Raw genomic sequence first — 6,478 nt, 5'->3', positions numbered from 1 at the left:
GGGGTGTGTTCTGGAGCCTCTGTGGCAGCCATTGATCAGAACTTGCCTGTCTTTCTCTCCCAGCCTGGCCAACAGCCATGCCTCCATTTCTTTCCAGGTCTCCACCAGGGCTGCTGATCAGCCCCACCTTTTTGATCAGCCTCATTGAGAGTCCAGAGATGCTGACTGGCATAGAAACTGGCCGATCAGAACCAAACCTGGAAAAAAAAACCCAAATCTGAGTCAATTGTGAGGAGTCAATGGCTGCCTAGGAGGTGGAGCTTTTGACTCTGACTGGCATAGAAACTGACCAATCAGAACCAGGGGAGGGCAGTTGGGAGCAACCAGGTTGGCAGGAAGGGCATTGGGGGCGAGATCAGGCTGGCAAGGGAGGGCAGTTAGGGTTGATCAGGCAGGCAGAGGCAGTTGGGAGCTCGATCAGGCTGGCAGGGAAGAGCAGTTAGGGGCGATCAGGCAGAGAGGTTAGGGGCTATCAGGCAGGCAAGCAGAGAGGTTAGGGGCGATCAGGAAGGCAGGCAGAGGGGTTAGGGGCAATCAGGCAAGCAGGCAGGTGAGTGGTTAGGAGCCAGTGGTCCCAGATTGTGAGAGGGGTGTCTGACCACTGGTTTAGGCCTGATTCTGTGGGGGTCCCCAATTGGAGTGGGTGCAGGCTGGGCTGAGGGAACCCCCCCTCCATGCACGAATTTCATGCACTGGGCCTCTAGTACAATAATAAACGTATTGCCGAAAAGCCAAGAGTCTACCTTTCAAAATCAAGAATGAGGTGTCATTATACATTGACTTAGGATTATTATCCACAGCTCTAATCCCAGGATGAGACAATGAACCAGCTGTGTAAGATGAGCTCAAGCCATTGTGCCAAAGCACTTTCTAATCCCTTATAACTTAGGGCCAGGCAAAGCCCGCCTCCATTTCAACTGTACTGTCCTTTTTAAAAAATATATATTTTTTGTTGATTTTCAGAGAGGAAAGGAGAGGAAGAAATAGAAACATCAATGATGAGAGAGAATCATTGACTGGCTGCCTCTTGCATGCCCCCTATCGGGGGCTGAGCCCAAAACCCAGGCAGGTGCCCTGACGGTGAATCGAACCATCACCTTCTGGTTCATAGGTCAGCCACTGAGCCACATCAGCCAGCCTGAACTGGGTTCTTTCTGCTAGAAAATAGTCTCACTGTTTTGATTCAAGCCCCACATGGGCAACACCCTTTGATATGATTATGCATTCATGCTGGCTGGATTTCAATTAATTTTTAAATTTGTTTTGGCTGCCTCTTGAGCAAATATAATTTTTTAAAATTAAAATTTACCTAATTAGAAAATAAATTCTCCTGGCTGGTGTGGCTCAGTGGTTGAGTGTTTACCTATGAACCAGGTGGTCACGGTTTGATTCCTGGTCAGGGCACATGCCCAGGCTGCTGGCTAGGTCCCCAATGTGGAGCATGTAGGAGGCAGCCAATCAATGTTTGTCTCTCATCATTGATGTTTCTATCTATCTCTCCTTCTCCCTTCCTCTCTGTAATAAAAATATATATTTTTTAAAAAGATAAATTCTTGGATGGCAGAGAATATGCCATAACTCTTCCCAGCAGACTTATCCTAATCTGTAGAGACCTATTGCCAGGCAGCCATGCCTAAATGTAGAGTCATTGGAAAACATGAATGGATAATGATGAATTTCCCTAAAGGCCTATACGCTTTCTGCTCCTAGTACAGCTGGCTCTGCTGGGAACACAGAGGCTTTCGCTTCTGAGTCTGGGGCAGAGGTGAGAGGGGCTCTGGGTCTAGAGGGGGCAGAACCACACCCCAATCTCTGGGGGCACAGCCAGGACCTTGCTTTTGAGATGCACACTTCTTGCATCAGGTTGTTGCTGTGTTAATTACTTGACAATTTGCAGCAGAATTCAGAATTTTTCAAACAATGGATTCAGGAGCATGGTGAAGTCGTGTTCTCAGGAACAATTTAATTTTGTGTTTTAATTTGGAAAGGATGAGAGAAAAGCTTAATATAAGTATCTTCTAGGCTTCCCAGTTGATTTGAAGAGAGAAATGACCTTGGGAAATAACGTCTTCAGGAAACTTGACTTGGGTGGGTAAACATACAATATACAGACAACATATTATAGAATTGTACACCTATATAACTGGGGTTAGCCAATGTCACCCCAGTAAATTCAATAAACATAAAAGTAAAAAATCCTCCCAAAGATAGGCAGAATTCACTGTTTGGGATTGAGTAGGACTATAATCATGCTGTGAGGAACTATTAAGTTCCAGAAAAAATAACATCATGAACATAATTATATTAATGTTTTTAATTTCATTGGTTTTGCAGCTTTGTTTGCAATTCACTTATAAGACTGTTTCCATTTTATAGTTGTATAAGAGCTTTAAGCCCAAGGAATTTAAAAATATACAAAGCTTGGCTGGCATAAATAACGTTATAATAAAAATTCTTTTAAAAAATACATTTTATTGATTTTTTACAGAGAGGAAGGGAGATGGATAGAGAGTTAGAAACATCGATGAGAGAGAACCATCAATCAGCTGCCTCCTGCACACCCTCTACTGGGTATGTGCCCGCAACCAAGGTACATGCCCTTGACCGGAATTGAACCTGGGACCCTTGAGTCCGCAGGCCGACACTCTATCTACTGAGCCAAACCGGTTAGGGCATAGTCAAAATTTTTATAACAGTCTTTTTCTTTAAAAAAAAGTCAGGCATGCCGAAACCGGTTTGGCTCAGTGGATAGAGCGTCGGCCTGCTGACTGAAAGGTCCCAGGTTTGATTCTGGTCAAGGGCATGTACCTCGGTTGCGGGCATATCCCCAGTGGGAGATGTGCAGGAGGCAGCTGATCGATGTTTCTAACTCTCTATCTCTCTCCCTTCCTCTCTGTGAAAAATCAATAAAATATATTTTAAAAAAATAATAAAAAAATAAAAATAAAAAAAGTCAGGCAGACCTCCAAGATCTTGGAGTAGGCAGGGATCCTGCTGCTGGACCTTGAGACATCTCGTTGGCTTTAGCATACAAGTCCAAGTAGGCATCTGGCCCGGCTCCTCACCTGTGCACCCCAACGAATAGGGTCAGACCTATTCATTTGTGCACCTGGAAACAGTCACTCCCAAGGCCTTTTTCCTTTGCAGCCTGTCCTGATGCAGCCAAGGTGGTGTGCTGCCAATGGTCATCTCCTCAGGGGCAACTGAAAGTTTTATATCTAAAAACATCTGGCTGCCCTGGCTGGGTAGCTCAGTTAGTTAGTGTCATCTCAACACAATGAGGTTTTGGGTTTGATCCCCGGTCAGTAAACATACAGGCACCAACCAATGAATACCTAAATAAGTGGAACAAATAAATGCTTCTCCTCTCTCTCAGATCAATAAAAGAATAACAACAAACAAAAACAAATAGCATTTGGTTGGCATCCCCACTGTCCTATGGAGTAAGAAGACCCAAAAACGTTGCCTGTCTCTCAAACAAATCTTGTTGAGATAGTGTGTTAGAAGGGAGAGAAAGGCAGCTGCCAATCATGTTGATGGGACAGGCCCACTTTTACCAGATGAACTGTACTTGCATATTTCAAACGTTTTAGAAAATCATTCACCCATTGGGGGAAAACAGAAGAAATCATGAAGGCAAGGAATTTCCAGGGATGCTCAATCTCTATCCTTATTGTATTCACATGAATATTCAAGTCATGCAGCTTAGTTAGATGTTGGTCTATTTGAAGTATTTCTGGTGACTACTGAGGGTTGTCTAGACATAGACAACTTCAACTTTGTGCCTGTAAAAGTTCCAGTACAGTGCTTATTTTAAAGGTATTATTGAGCACTCTTGCTTATATTCTCTCAACCTTACAGTATGGCACAACTATAAAGCATTCATGATCTTGGTACTGAACAGGAAAATTTCACCATAGTGTCTGCTTCTATATTGTTTTATTTCAAAAGCTTAAATAAGATGTCCTACTCTCATTGTTCTTCTAGTATAATAGCAATTCCCATGGTGTGCTAGGGAGGGTGAAGGAATTACTTAGACTTTCTGCAGGAATTAAGGGTGGTGCCATCACTAAGGGGTGAATAGTGATAATGTATTTTTTTCCCTTTTCTGTGTTTTTAGCTCTAATGGCTAAAAAAATAATTCTCTCTAAAACCAAAAAGAAGAGAAACAGAGGCGGACACACAATACCTAATCAAGCCTGAGAAACACTGGGGCAGGAACCCTATTTGCCAGTTGAAGATCCCAAGATTTCTGTATTTCCAGAATTAAAGCTGATATATTCTGTGGCTTTGAAATTGTGGGCCAAAATATTCTTTTATCCTTCTCTTTACCTTGGCAGCTATAGCAGATCTATAAAGCTCAAAAGGCTTTCTTGAATCTGGAAACCATCCGTTTGAGCTAAGAAGTTGGGCCTTTGCTTTCAAAGTGGAAATCTTAAAAGAAAGGACTGCATGAAGAATCCTGCCAGATGGAGAGACCTCACCAAATGCCTTAAATGTAAGTGGGTAGCTCTTTGGGCAGGAAACAGACTTGCTCAAGAGACTTTGGAAAAGGCAACGGGTAGACTTGAGTCCACTCAACTGACCCATTAGGGAATCAATCCTACATGAGACCCTGGAGATACTTGTCAAAGTATCTTGTAGTACCTTACATTGTGAAAATAGAGTACAGGAAGTCACCCCAACAAAGTAGAGGCCCATCTGGCAGTACAGGGCTCTTTGATGATGTGATCCTCATTATAAATACTCTGAAGACTACCTCTGTTCAGTCTCATTTCACACCCTGGGGAGATAGTTTTGTGGGTCTTTTTACACTTTGCTTTGGACTTTACAGTCTCCCCAGGTTACAGAGATGACATCATCCTAGGCCCAAGGATGAAAAAAGTCTCGAGGGGCCGAGATAGGAAGTGTGGACCCATGTTGGTCCCCTCCAAGAGCGACAACACAGGACATCCTGGGGTGGGTATCGCCAGACTTCAGTCTCCTTGAAGGCAAACCCCCTAAGAAACAGAAACCACTCTCACAAACTTTGAACCTTTCAAACCCCATTGTTTTTGGTAAAATAAACATTAATAACTTAATTATAAACAGCCTAATCTAAGATTTGGCTGTGGGAGAACATCCATTTTCTGAGGAAACCCATTTCCCCTTAGAGATGAATCACTCTTTCTGTACTTATCAACCTTTTGCCTGGTGTCCTGTGTTCTCCTTCATCCTGCATCTGCCCCTCAGGAATAGTTCAGTATAAAAGCTCCGTAGATCCACTTAGTCCCATCATAACAATTCTAGTTGAGTAGGAAACAGAGAACCTGGGCAACTTAGCCTTCACCATGTGGGCCTCTGGGTACAATCTGAGGAAGGATAAGGGAACGCAGTTGTCAAATAAAGGGGTTTTACGGAGTGATCCCAGGTGATCTGATCCTAAATTCCTAACTGGGAAGGTCATGAGTGCTCACATCCAGGCCCACTAACTGATCTAAGGTTTGAAGCGAGCTGTCCATTTTTCTTGTGCATTTAGGCTGGAACCTTTGAAATACCAGAATGCCCCTCCAAAGGGGGCATAAAGACTCAAAAGCACATCCTCTTATAAAAACAGAGAACTAGCACTTAGGGGCCAGGTACACACAGGTGGCAGGGAGCATGAGGGAGTTCCTTGTGGGACCAACAGTTGTCTGGAGTGTGGTTACATAAATCTACACACGAGGTAAAATTGCATGGAACTTTATACACATGTGAGTGCATACTGGCGTTAGTGAAGTCTGCATTCTTGTATAGGAGGCTAAATAGGACCCAAAGATATTCTCCCATTGAGCCTCTGGAGGCTTTTGCAGATACTTTGATTTCAGTCCAGTAATAAGATTTTGTATTTCTGGCTCCCATAACTTTTAAGGCATCAAGTTTGTGGTAACTTGTTATAGTGGCCATGTAAACCTAAAATGTGAGTAAAGTAATACGGATGTCCTGATTCTTATACTGTTCTTCAGTCTTATGTAAGATGTTGCTAGGGGAAGCAGGGTAAAGGGTATGTGGGACTGTTGTATTTTTGCAACGTCTTGTTAAATATTTCACAAGGGCAAAAAGTAAAGAGAGGGGTAAAAACTTGAAGCCACGAAGAGCAAAGCAACGGAGCGTAGAGAAAGATAATGTGGTGGGCAGTTTTCTGACCCACCCACCTCCAACCCGAATGAAAATGGCCTTCTCTGGTTCTCCCTCCATCTGCAAAAGTGAAAATGGCAATCAGCCCTGTTCTGCCTCTGAAGGGCAGGAAGCAGGATGTCCCATCTACTGAGGACTCTTACGGTAGGCACAAATATCACCTCAGAACGTTTACAGAAAGCTTGTAAGGAATTAACTAGTTAGAGTAAGAAGCCTGAGACTCTAGAGAAATTACTAATTTCCCCAGAGCCACACAGAATTAAAAGCTCAAAGCCAGGTCTGCTGAGGCCAGGGTATTTAAAAGAACCATTTTGTGGCAGGT

The sequence above is a fragment of the Myotis davidii genome, unplaced genomic scaffold (genome assembly GCF_000327345.1).
Source record: "Myotis davidii unplaced genomic scaffold, ASM32734v1 scaffold205, whole genome shotgun sequence".
Lineage (NCBI taxonomy): Eukaryota > Metazoa > Chordata > Mammalia > Chiroptera > Vespertilionidae > Myotis > Myotis davidii.
Note: the sequence above shows the minus strand (reverse complement) of the source record.